Here is a 22,149-nt window from a genome sequence, read left to right as displayed (position 1 = left end):
GCTCAAGAGTTGCTTCAGTTCCATGGAGAGTATCTAAGTGAGATGACTCTGAGTGTCTCTTGTCCCTTGCACAGTGCCACATCCAGGACTGGGTAGTTGGAACAATACTGAACAATTATTAGGTGACTCTGATCTATGGCAATACATATGAAGTATGGATTAGAGAGCTTTTCACAACATGTGGCTGGTGAACCCTAGGATTTCACATTGTAAAAGAAGGCAAGTGACCTAACAGTTCACTTGTATTTGCAAAGACAGCACTGAAAGTTATTTAAAAGGTATTCATTTTAAAAAAGAGAATAGTGCCAATTAAAATGCATTGTGTACACTGGTGGAAATGTCAAAATGAAATACTCTTTGTTTAGCAAATGGATGCAAATGATAAAAAAGAAAAAATAGAAAGGGAAAATACTAAAAGAACAGTGTGAAGCTGGGTACCGGTGGCTCATGCCTGTAATCCTAGCTACTCAGGAGGCTGAGATCTGAGGATCACGGTTCAAAGCCAGCCCGGGCAGGAAAGTCCGTGAAACTCTTATCTCCAATAAGCCACCAGAAAACTGGAACAGCGCTCAGGTCTAGAGTTCAAGCCCACGACCGACAAAAAAAAAAAAAAAAGAAAGAAAGAAAGAAAGAAAAGGACAGTGTGATAGCCCATGTAGCAGTGAGTGGCTCTTGGATCATAATCAAATTCTTATCACTCACTTCTTTTAATGCTTACTCAGTGCAGGCCACCTGGTGATCATTTTGCTGATGTGTGTGCACGTGCGTGTGTGTGTGTGTGTGTGTGTGTGTGTGTGTGTGTGTGTTTTTTGCAGATTCTGGGGCTTGAACTCAGGGCCTGGGCTTTGTCCCTGAGCTGCTCTGTGCTCAAGGCTAGCGCTCTACCACTTGAACCACAGCTCAACTTCCGGCTTTTTCTGTTTATGTGGTACTGAGGAATAGAACCCAGGGCCTCATGCATGCTAGGCAAGCACTCTACCACTAAGCCACATTACCAGCTCTGGTGTGTTTTTTTGCAGGGGCGGGGGTTGCTGACAATTGATGCTAAAGATCAAAGCCCAGGGCCTTGCACCTGCTAAGTATAAGTACATACTGTACAATTGACCTGCAACCTGAATTTACACACAAGGTGAAGAGATTACACAAAAGATAGAGATCATTGAGAGGTATCTGATGGGCTCCCTATCACAAAGCTCATATTTTAAAGTACATTGCATGCAATCTTCAATATTATCTAAAATATAGAAAAACTTAATTTTATCATTTGAATGATGTATGTGGTTTAAAGAATGCAAAACATGATATTTGACAGAGAACATTTAAATATAACATTATGGCATATTTTGTTTGAAAACTGGATGTGTATTAAAATGTCAAAAGCAATTTAAACATTTGTTATGGCCTAAGAAATAGGCCCAAAATATCTTCAGATCATGTTTGAGATTCTTGCATTTTGTTATGTGAAAATAAATTCTATTATGTACATAATTTAAGCATTTTGTTTCCAAATGATGGCATTAGAAATGAATGTACTATTTCTCTATACCTTCTTCACAAATAGTATAATAAATATGTTTATTCCTCCCCCACAACTGTTGAGATAAATTGAATTTCACTGTCATTATATTTTGTTTTGTCATAGATTAATAAAGTCGAGAAAGCTGAGCACTGGTGGCTCATACCTTTAATCCTAGCAACTTAGGAGGCTGACATCTGAGGATCAAGACTTGAAGTCAGTCCATGCAGGAAAGTCCATGACACTCTTAGCTCCAATAAATCACCAAAAGCCCAGAAATGGAACTATGGTTCAAGTGGTAGTACACGAGCTTTAAAGAAAAAGCCAGGAAAAAATACAAAGCCCTGAGTTCAACCCCTAATACTGGTACACACACACACACACACACACACACACATATTAAAGTCTGAGAGACAACTTAATGTATAAGATCTTTATCAGAGTCTTATGAATAATAGCTGGGCATAGTGATGTGGACCTGTAATCCCAGCTCTTCGGAGGCTGAGCCTGAAGAACTAAATGTTCAAGTTCAAGATCAAGGCTTGGTTTCTTCTAAGATGGCTCTGTTTTTACTTCTAGATGAATGTTTTCTCCCTGTGTTTTCACACTATCTTCTCTTTGGACATGTCTCTAAGCAAATTTCCTGCTCTTATAAGTATACCAGCCACAGAAAATTAAGACCTACTCTAGTGAACTCATTTTAACTTAATGACTTTAACTCTATCTCCAAAATCAGAATTAATAGAAATTAGGACTGCTCCACAACTGTATTCCACATAATTCAATTTACAAAAGATGAACTTTCACAATTGCTAATATTTTTATCATTACCCTTATTTATTGTTATTTCAATAGCAGCCTTCCTTAGGTTTCTTGACTTTGGCCAAGTGTTCATTGTGTACATAAGTGGAAAAATACACTTTTTATTATGTATTAGTATAAGATTGAGACAAGACTTCAATAATATCTAAAAGAGGTTCCGGAGATTATTAATATGAAAGATATACAAAAATTTGTTACTAATTAGTCAATTCCTTCTTTCTCTCAAAGGTAGCTTATACCACCTAGAGACAATTGCACTTATTTCCCACAGGGCTGAGTTACTTGAGGATTCTGGCCTTAAAATTCAGGTTACTAAGGCCTACCCTAGAACTTCTAGATCAGAAAACCTAATGGAGGGGCCATGAAATCTCCCTTTAACAATAGGTCCCACCTTCTCAAGAAATCCGCTGCCCACTAAAGTGTGCATTTTCTGATAGATAGCTCTTCTAAAGCCTGATGGTGCATAAGACTCATTCCAACCGGGTTGAATCAGTCTCTGCGCACAGATCAAGGAATGCCTAGTTCCTTCTGAAGAAATGTCACTGAATCATGTGCCACCCACTTATAATGTCCTAATTCATCAGCGGAAAAGATGAGCTTTGACTAAGTATTGTAGATGTTATCAGTGTAGTGGGCAGCTAGGAGTGAGTGGCCAGGTCATAGGCACTAGAAAGAAGAATAGGAGACTGTGCCTGGGGAAAAGGCCCTTGGATTACAAGTAATGAAATTCAATGATGGCAGAGTGGGAGTAAAACACATAAACAAATACTCTACATATCCCAAAGTTGTAGAGACACCCACAACTCAAGTCATGTAGACCATGGGAGAAAACAAGGACCCTGTCATAAACCATATCTGGAAAACAGTGTTCTCAAGGGTGGCCTGATGAAGCATGGGCGCCAAGCAGTCTGAGCCATTTTGTACTTGAACCCTGACCTTTCCCTTTCTCCAATATATTTCAGCACCAGGCCGATGAGATCTGTGATTGCAACAAGAAGCATTCTTTCTGGACTCTTTCTTACCATCTATTCCTAAGTCAAAGATTTCACATACATAGATTCTAATTGTTACATTAACCATGTGAGTGAAATACATCTCTTAGTCCCTGTTTTATACACAGGGATCTAAGGCTCAGAGAAGTGGGAGTGAGGGTGAGATATCACTGGGTTACAAAATAGAAAGTGGAGGAGAATTAGGAACTCAAGCATTGATTGCATCTACAAGATGGCAGTACCTGTTCCTTTGGGCGAAAGTATTCATCATTCAGGTAACAAGGACTACAACGGAGACTGCTTCTTTCACTCCAGTCTCAGGCCTTCTTCAAGAGAGGTGCCTCAGCTGCCTCCAAGCTCTGACTATAAGCTCTGATGGATTGTTTAGAGAGGAAAGGCCCATTCTGGCTGATTGTATGGACAGAACTACAGACCTGAGGGTAATGCCTATGCCCTTTCAGGATGTTCCAAGGGTCCCTCCCACACTTGATCTGCTTCCCAGGATACTGGCATTCTTGAGACCCCAGTCTGTTTAGACACAGTTGCAATGGACTGTGGCATAATCAGGAGCTAATAGTATTGGGTTGCCTGCATCTATTAACAGTTTATGCTAAGAATAAACTGAGACTCACAGTGAGCTCTAAGTTTAACTGGAGAATAACTTTGACAAAGGCTGACCTCTTACATAGAGGCATAAACAGAAGCAAAGGGAATAAATTTAGCCAACAGAGTTGAGTGGCCATGTGATGTAGCCCTGTCAGAGACAGAACCTGACTCTGGCTTCCCTCACCTGAGTCTTTGTATATGTACTGGGGTAGAAAAATGCCTCCCCTGCTTTGCCTTATCTTTTGATTTAAGGCCACAAAAATGGTCCTAGGGTCCCAAATGGAGAGCCTATTCTCACTGAGCCACCCTCAAGGGCCCCTAAAAACCAACTCTGAACCATGAATCAAGAACCCAAAAGAGAAGATTTCAGGAACCCTTAAGTGCTAATGTTTGAGGAGTAAAGGTGGTTATAATACTTTCTGCCCTAGACTCTTGAGTCAGACTTATATGACTCAAAGGACTCGATTTGCCATGACCTGGGGTTTATCTGAAACTGTACTTAGTCTTAACCACCTTCTTTCTAGCTTCATAAGAGAAATAATTAGGTTTCATTGGTCCAGGACACTGACCCAGGGATATTTCAAAAAGCCTATGCAAAGGTAGAGGTTCTAGACACATAGAGTAGACTGGAACTTTCTATTATCATACAGAAATTCTAACCAATCGGCTTTGGGATTATAGAGACTTCAAAAAAAACATTGAGAGACCAAAGCACTCTGGAGAGTGTCCTGAGATAGGGGCAAAGGTCATAGGTCCAGGTCAAGCATCAGAAGCTATGGTTAAACTGAAGGCCCCTTTGGGCTTTGGAGGACCAAGGAACTATAGCTCCCTTCTTGGAGGCTACCTTCTGTAGTAGGGAAGGCCAACTTTTAGTACTGTTGTTTCCTGGGAGCTATTCCTGGACTTCTCACATTCCTCACACTTGATGCTCAGCTACTCACGGCCTAACACGAGACAGAAATGTCTGAGGGACATTTCTTAGGAGAAAACCTAGATTTATATTAGAAGTGACTGTGGGAATTGGGGAAATACATGGGGAAAAATATGGCCCACAGGGTAGAACAGTGAGTAAGCTGCTGCTCCCAGTGGCAGTATTATCAGAATTTCTGGCTTGTCTTCACAGGGCATCCGGACATAGGGCCATCCAGTAAGCGTATTGCTTCTGAAGAGATGGGAGGAAAAGGCCAGGAAGAGGAGGAAGAGCCTTAGGTAGCTGGATCCTTTTTTAAAACCCTAGGTAATTCTGTGCTGTTTTCTCAGTCCAGGACATGTTAGAGAGCAAAATACAACAGACATTAAGTGACTTGAGATAGGTATGTGTGAGTGTGAACATGCATACTTTCTAGTTTCTATGTCCTAAGCTCAAGTAAGAATCTTTATGATAAACCTCAGTTAAACCAGTATCTTTGATTGCAGCTAAAAGACTTTTCTTACCATTTCGGATAAATGTTACTTGCGCTCAAAATATGACTCAGACCCTCATGCCTAACTTGTGGCATATTTATGGAATCATGGGATTTGGTTCTGGGACCTACTGGGTCTAGTTAAAGCTTCAGAACACTTGGGAGACTAGCTATAGTTTGCACAGAGTGGATTTTTTTTTTACAGAGTAGATTTTGAGTAATGGCATCTTAAATGTTCTCCAAGCTTCTGCTCTGCAGTACTGAGAGCTGAGTTGTTTTCACTGAATGCCACATTAGTCATTGAATAGTTGTATCCATCCTTTTATAGTACCACCCTAATTGGTCCCCCTACCTTTAGCCTCCCTACACTCCAACCCTTCCCCATTCTGATCTTGAAGAATTGCCTTCCTGGTCTGTCACTCTTCTGCCTTAACAGAAAACTGGTGGCTCCTTTGCTCATAGCACTATAATCTCAACTTGGGCAATGAAGCCTTAAGTAGTTGACCTCAAGCACCTCATTTTCTTCCTTCTGCTGCTGCAAATTCCACTGAAATGATCTGCACTTTCTTGCAAATACTGCCTCCTCACCAGGGATGTCTTCCTAACTAACCTTCACCGATCCTCCTGGCCAAACATCCAGGTTCCACATCCTTCAGCTATGAAGCTTCTTCAGCTTCCCCTCAGCCATCATCATTGCCCCACGAAGCAGGTGCATTCCTTCATTACAACACTGTTGGCCACATGAGGCAAATGATGTTACAGTTTGAATATGAAATGTCCACCTCAGCCTCCTGTATTTGATCCTCCAATGGTAGTGCTATTATGTTTTTGTTTTTGTTTTTTGGGTCCAATCGTGGGGCCTGAACTTTGGGCCTGGACACTATCCCTCAGCTCTTCAGCTCAAGGCTAGCGCTCTACCACTTGAGCCACAGCGCCACTTCCGGCTTTTTTCTTTTTGCTTATGTGGTGCTGAGGAATTGAATCCAGGGCCTCAGGCATGCAAGGCAAGCACTCTACCACTGAGCCACCTTCCCAGCCCTGGTAGTGTTATTATGGAAATTAGGAGGTGCAGACTAGCTGGAGGAACTAGGTCTCTGGGGTGAGTCCTTGGGGATAATTACTGCCCATTTCTGTGCCACTTTGCTACCTGTCTAGCATGAGCTGAATAGCTTCCTCTGCCACATGATCCATGATGTTCTACCCAAATGCATAGGGCCAAGTGACCATGGACTGAATCTACTGAAACTGAGCAAAATAAATGTTTCCTTCCTTAAATTGTTTCTCTCCTGTATTTGGTCAGAGCAATGAAAATCTAGGAGAGAAAATTGGTAATGTGTTGTAATTAAACATGATGCTATGGTTCATGAGTCTTTGGACGTGGTTTGCTGTAGGAATTTAGAAGACTTTGGAGAAATGTGTTAAAGAAAATCTAGGATGCTGAAAGCAGTGCTTAATGAACCATCTGGCAAGAGCTCAGAAAATAAGAATATTGAATAAAATGCAAACAGTAATATTAGGTTATAACGTTTAAGGTAGGTGGGAAGTGGACTACAGGCTATTTCTGTTGCATTCTGGCAAACAATTTGTGTGCATTTTGTTGGTTTCCTAAGGCTTTTGGCATGGCTGAATTTTAAAGGAATGAACTGGTCTAGACTTGATGGTATACACTTGTATCCTACCTGCTCAGGAAGCAGAAGTAGGAGGATCAAGGTCTGAAGCCAGCCAAGACAAAAATGCAAGACCATGTCTAAAAGCAAACTAAAAAGCAAAAGAACTGCAGATGTAGCTCAGGTGTTAAGAGTATTTGCTTACCAAACATAAAGCTCTGAATTCAATTCCAAGTACCATCAAAAAAGAAAAGCAATGGGCTAATTTGACAGAGGAAATTTCAAGGCAACATAGCATTCAGGCTGCAGCATAGATATGGCCAGATGCTTCTTACCTTATTTATTAAGAGAATTAGGATCAAAAATCAGATTGGCAAGATTTTAAACACATGGACCTTAGCCAGAAAATGAGCGTTTAAAGCTGCAGAAAAGGAAGGAAAGATGGTTAAAGAGATTAGAGGCATTAAAAAGAAATTAAGGGTTAGACGTATGGTTCAAGTAGCACATGCTTAGCAATAATGGGGTTCTGAGTTCAAAGCCTAGTACAATCAGAAGAGAGAAAATAAAGGAAGAAGGAAGGAAGGAAGGAATGAAGGAAAGAAGGAAAGAGGGAAGGAGGAAAGGCAGGAAGGAGGAAGGAGAAAGGGAGGGAAGGGGCCTCCGGGTGCTTACCACAGGCTGTGTTCTTACACTGACTGTATAGAAAGAGGAGGCAGAGTAAACCTACCCCATATACACCTCAGCCTAGGCCTGTGCCTAGTTTGTATTGTGAATGGGGAGACAAGGGGGAAAAAAAAGAAAGGGAGGGAAGGAAGGAGGGAGGAAGAGAGGAGGGAGGGAGGGAAGACTTTGCACAGTAACAGTAGGAAAGGTACCTTGAGTACATTTCAGGAATTGGCTGTATCTCACTAATTGCAGGATCAATGGTGTAAAGTTTTTTAAAAATACATTTGAAACACATTCCCTTGAAAAGAAAGTACCACAGAGTGTCCCTTTCATGGCACCTAGGAAGTTGTTCAAACACTCAGGTACTCAGAGGCAACTGTATCCATGGTTTAAGACCTAGGTATCAACCAATGCTGCTTTTGCAGACATGCAGAATGCAAGTGTGGGGTTAGTTTCAATACAAAATATCACCCAATGGCTCATATTTTGAATGTTCAGTCTCCAGTTAGTGGCATTATTTTGGGAGGTTCTGGAAACTGGAGTAGTTGAGAACTAGCTAGAGGAGGTAGGTCACTGGGGGGTGTACCTTCAAAGATTATTCCTTGTCCCTGGCCCCATCCTTGCTCTCTGTTTCCTGTCTGCCATAGATGAACAACAGCCTCTTCCTCCACATATTCCCATGGTGAAAAGAGCATGGCACCAAGCAACCATGAGCTGAATCCTCTGACACATGAGCCAAAATCAATCCATTCTCCCTTAAGTTATTTCTCTCAGGTATTTGGTCACAGCAACAAAACCTTAACAAATACAGGTATATTCCTTTACAGTATCCATTGGCCCACAAAATTTTTTGCCAGTCCTGGGGCCTGAATTCAGGGCCTGGGCACTATCCCAGAGCTTGTTTTGCCATAGACTAGCACTCTACCACTTGAGCCACAGTGCTACTTCTGGCTTTTTCTGTGTATGTGGATACTGAGGAATTGAACCCATGGCTTCATGCATGCTAGGCAAGCACTCTACCACTAAGCCACATTCCTAACCCCCAACAAAGTTTTATATGTGCATCAGTCCTCCCCAACACACTTGATAGTGAGATCTCCAAGGGCTCTCAAATCCTGGTATAATGCCAGGTACTTGACAAATATTTATTGTTTAATCCATTCCTATTCTATAATCCAATCAAATATGGCAAACTAATCTCAAACATACAGCTTGAAGTCTTTGTAAATACCATTCCCCCATCTTGACTTCCATATTTTCTTTTTTGTTGTTTATTGTTTCTTTTATCAATACCAAGCTCACATTGCTTCTCCTAGGAAGACTTTCCCAATGAATTTTACCCAAAACTGCTCCAATTCCTTTACTCCCTGTCAACAATCATGCAGTTATAACTTTTATAATCATTGTTGTGTCTATCAGAGCCCTGAGAAAATGTTCCCTCTGAAAATCCCCTTTCCATACAAATAGTGAGTCTTGAGGAGAGGAATTCCATCACTATGTGGACTTCAAATCATGAGTCAGAGTTCTAGGCTACTCTTAATTAGGGGAAATATTTACAAACTGAAATAAACCAATGTTTTCCACATAGTGATGGAAATCTTTAGTGTCTACATTTCTTCTAAATGCCAGAAATGTTTAGTCCCTATCCAAAGAACAGTTACCCAACTGAGTCTTGGAAAGAATTCTCTTCTCTTCCCCCTTGTGGTGAACTAAGGCATGTATTAAACAAGGAACCAGGTTAAGGGTATTGTCTGCATACACAAACAAGAGCTCAGGTTTTGATCTGGACGTATAAGATGGTGAGACTTCACCTGGGGAGACAGAGGTATAGTTCTGTAAATAGAAGTTCAGTTGAGTCTTTCAGGGAATGGCATATGATAAGATAATAAAAAGCATGGGCTCAGGCAATACACAGACCAGCTGCCACTATAGTTTATGGATTGTGCAACAGTCACTTCATTTTGTTTATCTGTAGATTGGGGATAATCAATAGTTCTCACTTCACATTTTATTGGTTTTGTGAGCCAACGTCTGACAAAGTCAGTGATTTTAAATGTCAGAAGTTATTATTTCCCCCATTTTCTTTCCCAGTCATGGGAAATTCCAAAAGGAAAAGGCTTGGAGCTAACAAATTAAAATTTGGGGAACCAAAGTTCCACAAGCTAAGAGAGGCTACAGTGGTGCAAAGAACTAGGATGCTAAATAAAGCTAAGGAGCTTTAACAAAATCCAACCACTAAGTGCTCCAAGTAGAATAGCTGCAGGACAAGATGGCAGAAAAGTAACATATGTGACTGGCCCAGATTTCCCTGTCTTATCTTCCTTTCTACTCCTAACTACCCCCCTCTCATCTTATCTCAACTCTTGACCTTGGGCAGGCACAGTCTGGCCTGTGGGTAGTAGAAGCTTACCTTTAGTCAGAATGAGTATAGGCCTAGCAGACCAAAACAGCTTGCTCTAGCAAAGGCAATTCCCAGATGTGCCTGGAGCATGATGAGAAATATTTATTCCCAGCAAAATTTTCAAGTGTACGTTTTAAGGGTTCAACTTTCAAATGTGGGATATTTTGAATAATCCAGTATGAGAGAAAAAATCATTTATTGATTTTGTATTCACTAATCTTCTGGAAAACTTTTGTCCTTTCATTGCTCAATTTCTATCCCTGAACCAATAACAATCGTACATTTTCATCTCTGTGGTAACTTGCAGTCAGCTCTGGGATTTGATTATTTTCATTCCTATGGGACCATAATGCCAAAAATGGATGTTATCACTCTATGGGAAGCAGCTGTTTGGATAGTCTAACTAAATAGCTCTCTGCTGTAGGAGGGCTGATTTCAAACCAAGAGAAGTTAACCTAAATGGTATGCAAAAAAGTGCTATGCTCGCTGAGCATTGGTGGCTCATGACTGTAATCCTAGCTCAGAAGGCTAAGGTCTGAAGATTGATGTTCAAAGCCAGCCAGGGCAGGAAAGTCTGTGAGACTCCTATCTCCAATTAAGCACTAGAAAGCTGGAAGTGGAGCTGTGGCTCAAAGTGTTAGAGCACTAGCCCTGAGCAAAAGAGCCCAGGGACAGTGCCCAGTCCCTGAATTCAAGATCCACAACCAAAAAAAACAAGTGCTGTACTTTTTCTTGTGGTATCTAGATAAAACATTATGCAAAATCTCTATTTTCCTTATAAATAGTTCTCAGCTTGTATTGTTCATAAAGCTAATTTGATGTGATGGCTTAAGATGAACCCAGGCAGATAAAATATATCTTTTTTTTCCCCAGGGCTGAGGACCAAACCTAGGGCCTTGCGCGCACCAGGTGGGCGCCCTTCCGCTGGGCTAAACCCTCAGCCCCCAAAATATATCTTTTATATTAATTTTATCCCCCTGGCTCTTTATTCATTTTTGATGTTCTATCTCCTTTTCCTTTGAAATAATCATGCTGTTATCTTTTTATTTTAATATTTCATTATTGTAAATTATTTCAAACATGCAGAATTTCAAGAGACGAATACAACAATTTCCTATGAATCTGGTGCTTAGTTTTAATAATTATCATCATTGTACCATACATGTTCATCTATCCAGCATTCTCTTTAATTATAAAAATGGAAGAGGCATGGAGACAAAGAATATTTTAAAACAAATCTCAGATGTTGTGTCTTTTCACTCATAAAAGAGCTGAGTATATATCTCTCCCAGATTGTTTTTTTTGAAAAGACAACATAATCACAACGAAGTTAGCAATAATCTTCTAACATCAGTTAATATTTAGTTTTATTTTAATTTTCCCTAATTGACAAGCTCTGCTCTAAAAGAGACTTGAAATGAGAAAGCAGAAGCCCTGAAAAGGCACATTCCTTGCTTAGGGTCACAGAAGCAGTTAATAAAAAGAGCTATGGGGAACCCAGATAAAATTTTTTCCTGTGCATACTGGTTTTTGTTTTGCTCTTTCTATCCACTTATAGCCTCTTTGCTAGCTTTTTCTTCTTTCAATACAACACAGTCACCAATTTCTATTTTCAACACAGTCACCAATATCTATTTTAGGGTGAACAAAGCAACAATAAAAATCAAGATCATGATGGAAATTATAGATGGTCTATATCCTCTCAATAGAATGTTCAACAGCAATTCAACTCCAGGGCTGATTGCTAACTGGCCTACTTGACTTGTGGAACCCTCCTGTTTATAGGTTAAATTCATGACATTCCCAGGTCTCTGTCTATACAGGTTTGCTCTTATGAATAGACTACTTCATCACTCGGATATTTGGGGACTTTGCAAATACCTGCCCAGGTTTTCAGCACTTCTTAAATTAGTGACACACCCTGGCCCAAACAAGCGAATGTTGTTAGGAGCCAGCTAAGTGCATTGTAAAGGTACAGGGAGATTAGCAGCTAAGGCTCTTAACAGCAGTTGCCTTTCAAGGATCACTAGCAGGTGGGCAGGTAAGCCCTAAGGGCCAGGCAAAGCAAGGCTTAACATACCCAGTAGGGTCCTGTGTAAAGCACTATGCAGCTAGAGACCAGGATCTACATGCGGGGACTGAGGTGGGGAGGGCAGGGGATGGCCACGGGGAAGGAGAAATACTCTGAGATTACCAGTGGGCAGACTGTGGCATGCCAAGCTGTATTTACAAAAAATAGAATTTTATTCTGACTCCAAAAAAATCAACTAGCAAATTAAAGAAACAAGCCAACCTACAATCAAATAGAAATATAGCCCAGTGCTGGTGGCTCATGCATGTAATCCTAACTACTCAGGAGGCTGAGATGTGAGGATGGATCACAGTCTAAAGCTAGCCTGGGCAGAAAAGTCTGTGAGACTCTTATCCCCAAAAAGCTAGAAGTAGAGCTGTGGCTCAAGTGGTAGAGCACTAGCCTTGAGCATAAAAGCTCAGAGACAGTGCCTAGGCCCTGAGCTGAAGCCCCAGGACTGGCACAACAAAAAAGAAAAAAAAAGAAATGCAGATGTTGTATTAACCTGGAATCAAGCCTAGGCCAACTTAAAAAAGTTGATCCACTCAGCAGGGTACCTTTGAGCAAGGCTGTGGGTTGAGCCACAGGCCAGCCTAAGGTGGTGAGGTTTGGGGAATGTTAAGATTCTTAGGTTTGGGGCTGGGAAGGTGGCTCAGTGGTAGAGCGCTTGCCTTGCATGCATGAGGCCCTGGGTTCGATTCCTCAGCACCACATAAGCAAAAAGAAAAAAGCCGGAAGTGGCGCTGTGGCTCAAGTGGTAGAGTGCTAGCTTTGAGCTGAAGAGCTGAAGGACAGCACCCAGGCCCAGAGTTCAGGCCCCACGACCAGACCCCCCCCCCAAAAAAAAAAAAAAAAAGATTCTTAGGTTTTTTAAAGCAGCTGAAAGGCATTGGCTGTCAATAAGAACGACAATTGGATCATGGAAATGAGATAGTCAAAACCCAAAGTCATGTTCAAGTAAGTTTGCTACCTTATGATTCCAAAGTCAAGCTATTGCTCAAATCAGTTGTTTCCAATAGTCACCCTAGCACACAGATCTTATCTATGCTCCATACTGCTATAAATTGTATTTGTCTCTCTACGCACAAGCTACTGTTAACCTGAGTCTGTGGGCCAGTGTCTTCATTTGAGATACACAGGATTGAAGCAGATAACATGCATGAGCACTGCTACTTTAACATTCAAAGCCATCTGCTCTTTTTCCTATCATGGGATACCTGGGGCCTGCAGCTACAGCTTTGTGTCACTGCATTGAATGTGAGTTAAAAGTTGAAGTGGAGTTTGTTTTTCGACATAACGACTTGTACATCTGATTGTTGCAATGGGTCCACCTGTATCCCTATTTAAATGATTTGTTTTTGCCCTTCCCCTTCACAAATTCGTTATGTCGAAAAACGAACTTTACAACTTTGGTGGGGGGGCGGGATCGGGTGGAGGGAGGGGAGGAGTATGGGAAGGGATGGGAAGGGGAAACTACGAGGAGGCAACAATGCTTGATAAGAAATGTACTCGTAATTATAACCACTCTGTACAGTATTTTCACAATAAATAAAAGATAATAAAAAAAGAAAAAAAAGAAATGTACTCGTTATCTTGCCCATGTAATTGTGAACTCCTCTGTATGATATTCTCACAATAAAAAATGTAAAAAATTAAAAAATACTAATAGATGAAATAAAAAATATTTAAATATTTAGGTATGCTATAGTCATGAGTTGAGAGTCCACATTAAATGAAATCCAGGTCTGAAATATGCCAAACTTTGAGAGGTTAACTTGAGTAGATCTAGGTGTCAATAGGTTATATTCAGTAGGTTAACCACAGAGAATCTTTCTCAATGTATACAAAAAAAAAATCAATGTATGGCAAGCAAAAGGTTTAAATATGAATGACAAAATAATAAAATGTCTAAAGTCTGCATCAGAAAATATCTTATTTTAGCTTAATGTATTCATTATTAGTAGTTTGCAATAAAATTATTAAAATAAAAAAAGTTGAAGTGGAAATTATAGGCTCTCAGGAGCTACTGGCTATATTGTTAGAGTCCTGGAGTGAAAAATATTTTTAAATTATACTAACAGAAAGAAGAGATAGTAGAACAATAAATAACTGTGGGGTCGCTTATAGTATGCATTTCTTTGGAGCTATGTGAAAACATAACTGTTTATAACAACAAGAAAAGAGGAAATGTATCTCAACATGACATTATCTTCTTTCATCTTTCCTTTCCATGTTTTCCCTCTATCAACAGCATCCACTGAGTATTTTCCACATTTATGTTTTGTAAAAGCATTCACTAGGTAGAAGATAGGGAGAGGTGTGGGAAGTGTAGGAGAAGGGGGGAGGACAAGTAGCTTAATGCAAAACTGCACAATTCTGTACAACTAATAAAATGGAAGCTTGAATTCATCTGAATTACTTCATTTCTTAGCAAGAAATCTATTGTATTTAGAAATATTCATCAATTAAAAAATTTAGACACTGAAGCATTTATAAAACTGGAATGCATATAGGGGAAGATACATTATTGTGACCTTATTAAGTTACTCATGTAGAACATTTTAGCTGAGTTTCATGAAATAAGTTGACCGGCTTTTCACCGTTCATTACAAAATTTTTATTTCCCAGAGACTTAGAGCCAACACAATTAGCTATGCTGATGGAAAGGAGAGAGTGCAAGTAATTGAAAACCACAGTGGAATGAAAGCTTCCACAGTCTACTCCCAGGAAAAAGTGGCCTTGAGTACCTCTTTAGAATGCTAGGTTGACCTCCTTGGCAGGTGCCAATGGCTTACACTCTAGAGAGCTTACACTGATGAGTAGGAGGTAAGAAGTAAGAACATAAAAATGATCAAGCACAAAATTAGGATAAAGACCAATGATCACTGTTATACAACTATTTTTTGAAATATTAGAATTTTTATTCTATGCTATATAAAATATGCATAGATTTAGTACATAATTCGTTTTCACTTTAGTATAAGAAAAAGACAATGAGAAAATGGTTTATAAATCTCTCAGTCCCTTTTATAAAAGATTGTTACTGAAACCAACCAGTACTTGCATGTACAGCTATCAACTCTGAATATGTACTAATTATACCTAGGAATTAGAATTTACCCAGATATGAGTTCTGGCTGCATTTTTTTTAACCGCACAATTATATCAAGAAAACACTGTGGCTTCCACAGTATTGAAAAGTTTGAAAACAAGTCCCTGACTCCATAGGGAGGCAAGAATATCCATCAGCATCCAGTATAAAAAAAACTTTACAGTCTAATTTATCTTTATCAAAGGTAAAATGATTCCCTGCTAAGTTTGCATGAAAGATTTTGACCTTCTGTGATTCTTATGAACACAAAAATTTTCATGACCATCTGTTTAACAAATACTAATACAAAATATGTTCAACTGGCAGAAGTCCATGAGCTAAAGAAAAAGGAATTGAATATAAAATGTTTACCAACTTTATCGATTCTGATGTTACAATGTCAGGTATTGAGACCTAATAGGTTTCTTGTGCCCAACCACCATGAACACAACTCAATCTTCTTTGAGGTTTAGTTTCTCAGTAGCAGCTTTGGGTTGCAGTTTCTTGTTTTGACATACAAGATCACTTCTCCCAACTTCTATCATCCGTTCTTCCCAAGATTTCATTTCATTCTCATAATGAATTTTATCATCTTTAGAAAGTTGATAATAAACCTGCTTTGGAAAAGCAGGCATATTTTTCCATTTTTCATTTAAAGTCTTCAACTTTTCCTTGATGATGACTCTGTGGTTTCTGGAAATTTTTCAGCTATAAAAATGTTGTATGCTTAAAGAGTTTGTTTTGGTTTTCTAAGAGATGTTAACTCTCTTTTTTATTAATGCTTTCCTTTTCAAACTCTTTGTATGATTTCTTTTTCCAAAGACAGCAACTGACTTGGAGTAAGCTGTTCTTTTTGTTTTGTTTTGTTTTTGGGTCTGGTCATGGAGCCTGAACTCTGGGCCTAGGCACTGTCCCTCAGCTCTTCAGCTCAAGGCTAGTGCTCTACCACTTGAGCCACAGCGCCACTTCTGGTTTTTTTCTTTATGCTTATGTGGTGCTGAGGAATCGAACCCAGGGCCTCATGCATGCAAGGCAAGCGCTCTACCACTGAGCCACCTTCCCAGCCCCGTAAGCTGTTCTTGAATTCTGTTTACTTCTTCTTTGTATATTTTCCAGTCTTCCTTATAAGCATCTTCATATATTTTTTTTCTTTGACTCAGGAAGTCCTCTCCATACTTGTGCAATTTGTCTAATTAGTTCTTTATTTTTCACATCTGGGTTCTGAGTTCTAAATACTGGTAGCTGTTTTTTAGAAGTTGAAGATAGGAAGTCATAGGGTTTTTTTGGATAACTACTCAAGGTGGATGAAAACCATTTTGGAAAATACACAAAACTGAAAGGTGAACACAGGCGACTCCCACAGCCAGTGCACAGCTCTGCTCCAGATCTTCCCAGTGCCCTCAGCATACCCCATACACCCCGAAAAAGCGACATTGTGCCACCTAACCAGACAGCAGCCAGGACTGATCCCGCAGAACCTCCCACTCACCACTGTGGAGCCCCCACAGGGGCTGTTATGCCCGCCACTCGCGAGGCACTATGGGAGCTCAGCTAATATCTGGTCTGTTATACAACTATTGTTATGGGTTACATTATTGAATAAAGCAAAGAGTAAGAGCTGAAATTAAAATAGCAATGAGTAAAACAAGGAAGAATCTGTCTTTTTTGAGTTATAAGTATCGGAAATACTTTGTCTTCATGTAACACAAAAGATTCCCAAAGGTAACTAACTTAAGGACTCTGTAGAAGTAACTTAAGGGGTAGACCAGTTGCTTCAAACATAAGAGAGTGTGAATTCAAACCCTTAGTCCTGCAAATAGTTGTCAAATCATTTGGCCCCAAATCTAGAACTTGTTTTTCATTATTCTTTTTCTCTCACAACCTATCCTCTTTATCAGTGTGTAATGATAGTTCTGCCTCAGAAATATGTCCTGAAGCTTCCCACTTTTCTATCTTTTCTAACACTTATTGTTACCTGTTGCTTGGACCTCTGCTTCTTTTACCTGATTCCACACATTTTTCACCTGATAGCCTGAGGAGCTTTTGAAAATTTTCTACAAAACCATGTTATTCCCTTGCTTAAGATTCTCTCTTGTTAGGTATAGAATAAATCCAAATGAATTAAAATAGACTATAAACCCTATACTATCTTATTTCTTCCTACTTCTCCTAAGCATCGTACTCTTAACTAGCCCCCACATTTGGCTTCAGCTGTCCCAACTCCCAGAGACTTTGGGATCACTTCTCTCAGATTCAACTCCTTTTTTTCCTCACATTACTGTGTAGTTTGATCACTTTTCACTCTCTGCTTTCTTTTTCAGTGTTTTACTGTCAGTGTGAAGTACTTAGGTATTTATGATCTTTTTCTTATTTACTCCTTTCATTGAGATATGTTACATACCCTCTCCCCCCCACATTCATCCACTTTCAAGTGTGCCAATACCACTGCTTGTGAAGCCATCACCACAACCTACTTTCATCATCCCCTAAACTAAAGATACCAGGAATACTTTAGGTATTGCCCGCCACACTCACAGTTCTCCACCACAGCAGTAACCACTCATGAATCTAATTTTTGTCTGTGTGGATTTACATACGCATCTCAATGAGATACACTTCATGGTTTGTTTTATTTAGCATTATGTTTTTGAGGTTTATCATGTTATATGAGTGTTTCCTTCATTTTTGTAATTTAATAGCACTCCATTTCATGGATATGCTACATTTCGTTTAGGTATTCATCAGTTGACAGCTGGGTTGCTTCTACTTGCTTGGCTATTGTGAATAACATTGCTATGAGCATTTATGTAAGAGTTTTTGTATGGATATAGATTTTCATTTCTCTTGGGAATATATGTAGGAATTATATTACTGAGTTGTATATCAAGTATATACTTTTTTCACTTTGGAAGGGGAGAAATACTGGAGCTTGAACCCAGGGCTTCATACTTACCAGGCAATACTGCAACACTTTAAATCATACACATTCAGTGTTCTGTTTATGCTTTAGTTGTTTTTCAGATAGAGTCTCATGTTTATACTTAGTTGTCCTTAGACTTTGATCTTCCTACCTACAGCCTCCACATAGCTGGGATTAGGGACATGGAGTACTACACCTGCAATGTTTGTTGAGATGTGGTCTTGCTTAACATTTTTGCCCAGGCAGGCCTTGATCATGATCCTCCTGATTTGTACCAAAGTAGCTGAGATTATAGATGTTTGTTTTTGTTTTATGACATAGGGTCTCTTTCTATGTAATCCCAGGCTGCCTCAGCTTCTGAGTACTGGTATTACAGTCATGCTCATGTTTAATTTTGTTCATAGACACATTCTTAATCCCTAGTTGCTAAAATAGTCACATATTTCCACATCAATCACCATTGCTTTAACCATATTATGTTTTCTACATAACACTTTTCTTCTTCGTTTTTATTGTAAACATGCTTTTTACAGAAGGGTTACAGTTACATGAGTAAGGCAATGAGTACATTTCTTGTCGAGCATTGTAACTCCCTCCTTTGTTGTTTTCCCACTATCCCTTTCCTTCCCCAACTTCTTTATTCCTTCCCCCCCCCCCCCGCCTCCCCGAGGTTGTAAAGTTCATTTCCAATATAATGTCTTGTGGGTATCTTTGTTGCAATGATCCTGTGTCCTTGTTTCAGCATCTTGTTATTCCCCTTCTCCACCCCAAATTAGACAAATGTATGTACAAGATGCAGGGTACCAAAATTAGGTACAGTGCCAAGAGGGGATATGCCATAGGAGGAAAAACACAAAAGAAACAAAAAATCACATAGTACATTAAAAACAACAACAACAAAGAAAGACCTCCTGTGTCCATATCTTGGGGTTCATTTTACTTGACATCATCTTATATGGTCATATGTAAATAGTTTTTTTTAGGGTTACAAGAATTTTAATTTTTTTCCTCTCTTTTTTTATTGTGAAAATACCGTACAGAGGGGTTACAATTACATTGTCAAGGTAATGAGTACATTTCTTATCAAGCATTGTTGCCTCCTCCTTTGTTTCCCCTTCCCATCCCTTCCCATGTCCCCACTCCCTCTTCCAGCCAAAATTGTAAAGTTCGTTTTTTGACATAACCTCTTGTACATCTCATTGTTGCAATGGGTTCACTTGTATCCCTATTTAAACAATTTGTTTTTCCCCTTCCCCTCCACAAAGTATACCAACATCAAATACAGTGAAAACAGGGGTTATACCTTGGGGGAGGGACATACAAAGCTACAAAGAAATCATCTTATAAATATGTTAGAAACAATTGCAAGAAAGAAAAAAAAATTTGAATCCTTATCTTGGGGTTCATTTCGCCTAACATCAACTTATCTGACCGTTTCTGCTTGTCTCAGACATATGCTAGTTATTGCAAATAAGGGAAACCATGGGACCTATGTTTCTGTAAATAGTTTTTGAGGTTTTCTGCTCATCTGATAAAATTACCTGACATATACTAATTATTGCAAATGAGGGAAACCATGGGACCTATATTTATTTGGGTCTGGCTTACTTCATCTAATATGATTTTTTCCAAGTCTTTCCATTTCCTAACAAATGGGGCAATGCCATTCTTTCTGATGGAGGCATAGAATTCCATTGTGTATATATACCACATTTTCTTGATCCAGTCATCTACTGAGAGACATCTGGGTTGCTTCCATATCTTAGCTGTAGTGAATAATGCTGCAATAAACATAATTGTTCTGTGATCATTTGGGCAAATGCCCAGAAGTGGGATTCCTGGGTCATAGGGGAAGGTTGGACAAATGGGATTGCATTAAACTGCAAAGCTTCTGCATGGCAAACGAGATAGCTAGTAAGATCAATAGAAAGACCATGGAATAGGAGATCTTCACTAGCTATACAACAGACAAGGGCTTCATATCTTAAATTACTTAGAACTCAAAAAATTAATTCCCCTAAAAACAAATCCTCAAAGAAACAACTGTTCCATTAATAAGTAGGCTAAAGACTTAAAGAGAGACTTCTCTGAAGAAGAAATAAGATGGCCAATAGTCACATGAAGAAATGCTCAACTTCTCTAGCCATAAAAGAAATGCAAATGAAAACAACATTGAGATACCACCTCACCCCAGTTAGAATGGCTATAATCAAGAACTCTAATAACAACAGATACTGGAGACGATGTGGCCAGAAGGGAACCCACTCTACTACATTGTTGGTGGGAGTGTAAACTTGTTCAACCACTTTGGAAAGCAGTATGGAGATTCCTCAAAAGACTCTACATAGAGCTCCTCTATGACCCAGCAATCCTACATATCACTCTTTAAAATTGCCTTATTGGTTTTATTAGTTCCTTCCTATTGGAACACCAATTGTTCTGGGACAGGATCCTTGTCAGACTTGCTCACTATTGTACCTTCAGCATCCAGTGGTTACAGTTCATAAATACCTGTGGACTAAACGAATCTATGGCAGAAATAAGTATCAGTTATTTTCCTCACCTAATTCTTAGCCACAAGCTAACTAATCACTATTCTCTGTATTTTTCTGTACCTTTAATCATTCTTTGGGAAAAGGGTTCATTTGAATTACAAGGGAAAAGTGGCTGTGGAAAATTGTGTAGGTTTTATTTCAGTTTCTCACTTTCACCCTAGCAGTTGCCAAACACAGATAAACCCATGTGTCTTTAGTGGCATCTCCTTAAAGTTATGGTAGATGGGGATATTAAAAAGGAAAATGGCATTTGAGAGGAGAATTACAAACTGAGCGGTTCTTTTTTGAAAGATGATGTACTCCAACAGACAGCAGAGAGACTCGACAAGTGGGACTAAATTAAAATAAAAAATTTCTGCACAGGTAAGGACACAGTTACTAAACTAGAAAGATAGACAAACATATGGGAAAAGATCTTTACCAGCAATATATCAGATAAAGACTTATTATCTAATATATACAAGGAGATCAAGAAACTAACCCTTCCCGGACTTAATACACCAATTACTAAATGGTGAAGGGAGCTAAGAGACTTCTCAGAAGAAGAGGTAAGAGTGGCAAAGACACACATAAGGAAATGCTCATTATCCCTGGCCATAAAGGAAATGCATATGAGAACAGCCATGAGATATCATCTCACCCCAGTTAGATTGGCCAACATTTTGATTTCTAACAACAACAAATGCTGGCAGGGATGTGCGAGAAAAGGAACCCTACTGCACTGCTGGTGGGAATGTAAACTAGTACAACCACTATGAAAAGCATTCTGGAGATTCCTCAGAAAACTAAACTTAGACTTTCCATATGGCCCAGACATACCTACTCCTTGTCATCTACCCTGAGCATCATGAACCAGGATATGATAAGGACACTTGCACATCCATGTTCATTGCTGCACTATTTGCAATAGCAAGATATGAAAACAACCCACATGCCCCACAATAGATGAGTGGATCCAAAAAATGTGGTACTTATATACAATGGAACTTTACATAGCCATTGTAAAAATAAAATAATGTCATTTGCAGGGAAATGGATGGAACTAGAACAAATCATGTTAAGTGAGGTAAGTCAAGATCAGGGAGACAGACAGCACATGTTCTCCCTAATATGCAGAAATTAGATCTAAAAGGCACTGGGATATGACAAAATATATCGAATTCTGGGGCTGGGAAGGTGGCTCAGTGGTAGAGCGCTTGCCTTGCATGCCTGAGGCCCTGGGTTTGATTCCTCAGCACCACATAAGCAAAAAGAAAAAAAAAGCCGGAAGTGGCGCTGTGGCTCAAGTGGTAGAGCGCTAACCTTGAGCTGAAGAGCTGAGGGACAGGGCCCAGGCCCAGAGTTCAGGCCCCACGACTGGACGCCCCCCCCCCAAAAAAAATACATCGAATTCTAGATACCCACATATAGTGGGACCAAAAGAGGATAGTCTTAGGAGAGAATCACAAAGATGCAATACCCAAGTACTTCCTCATATGTATATAACATAATATACATAC

At 39.6% G+C, this 22,149-nt stretch overlaps 1 non-coding gene and 1 pseudogene across 1 annotated transcript; one reads left to right on the top strand and one right to left on the bottom strand.

The window, feature by feature from the left end:
- Positions 1-7,601: 7,601 nt before the first annotated feature.
- Positions 7,602-7,732, top strand: LOC122116417. The gene has a single exon (XR_006148959.1). It is a non-coding gene; the product is annotated as a small nucleolar RNA SNORA51 (small nucleolar RNA).
- A 7,889-nt stretch (positions 7,733-15,621) lies between these two features.
- LOC122116405 lies at positions 15,622-16,609 on the bottom strand (annotated as a pseudogene).
- Between the last annotated feature and the right edge of the window lie 5,540 nt (positions 16,610-22,149).

Source organism: Dipodomys spectabilis, unplaced genomic scaffold, assembly GCF_019054845.1.
Source record: "Dipodomys spectabilis isolate Male_0828 unplaced genomic scaffold, ASM1905484v1 ptg000132l, whole genome shotgun sequence".
In the NCBI taxonomy this organism is placed as follows: Eukaryota; Metazoa; Chordata; class Mammalia; order Rodentia; family Heteromyidae; genus Dipodomys; species Dipodomys spectabilis.
Note: the sequence above shows the minus strand (reverse complement) of the source record. Positions and strands in the feature narration are given on the sequence as shown.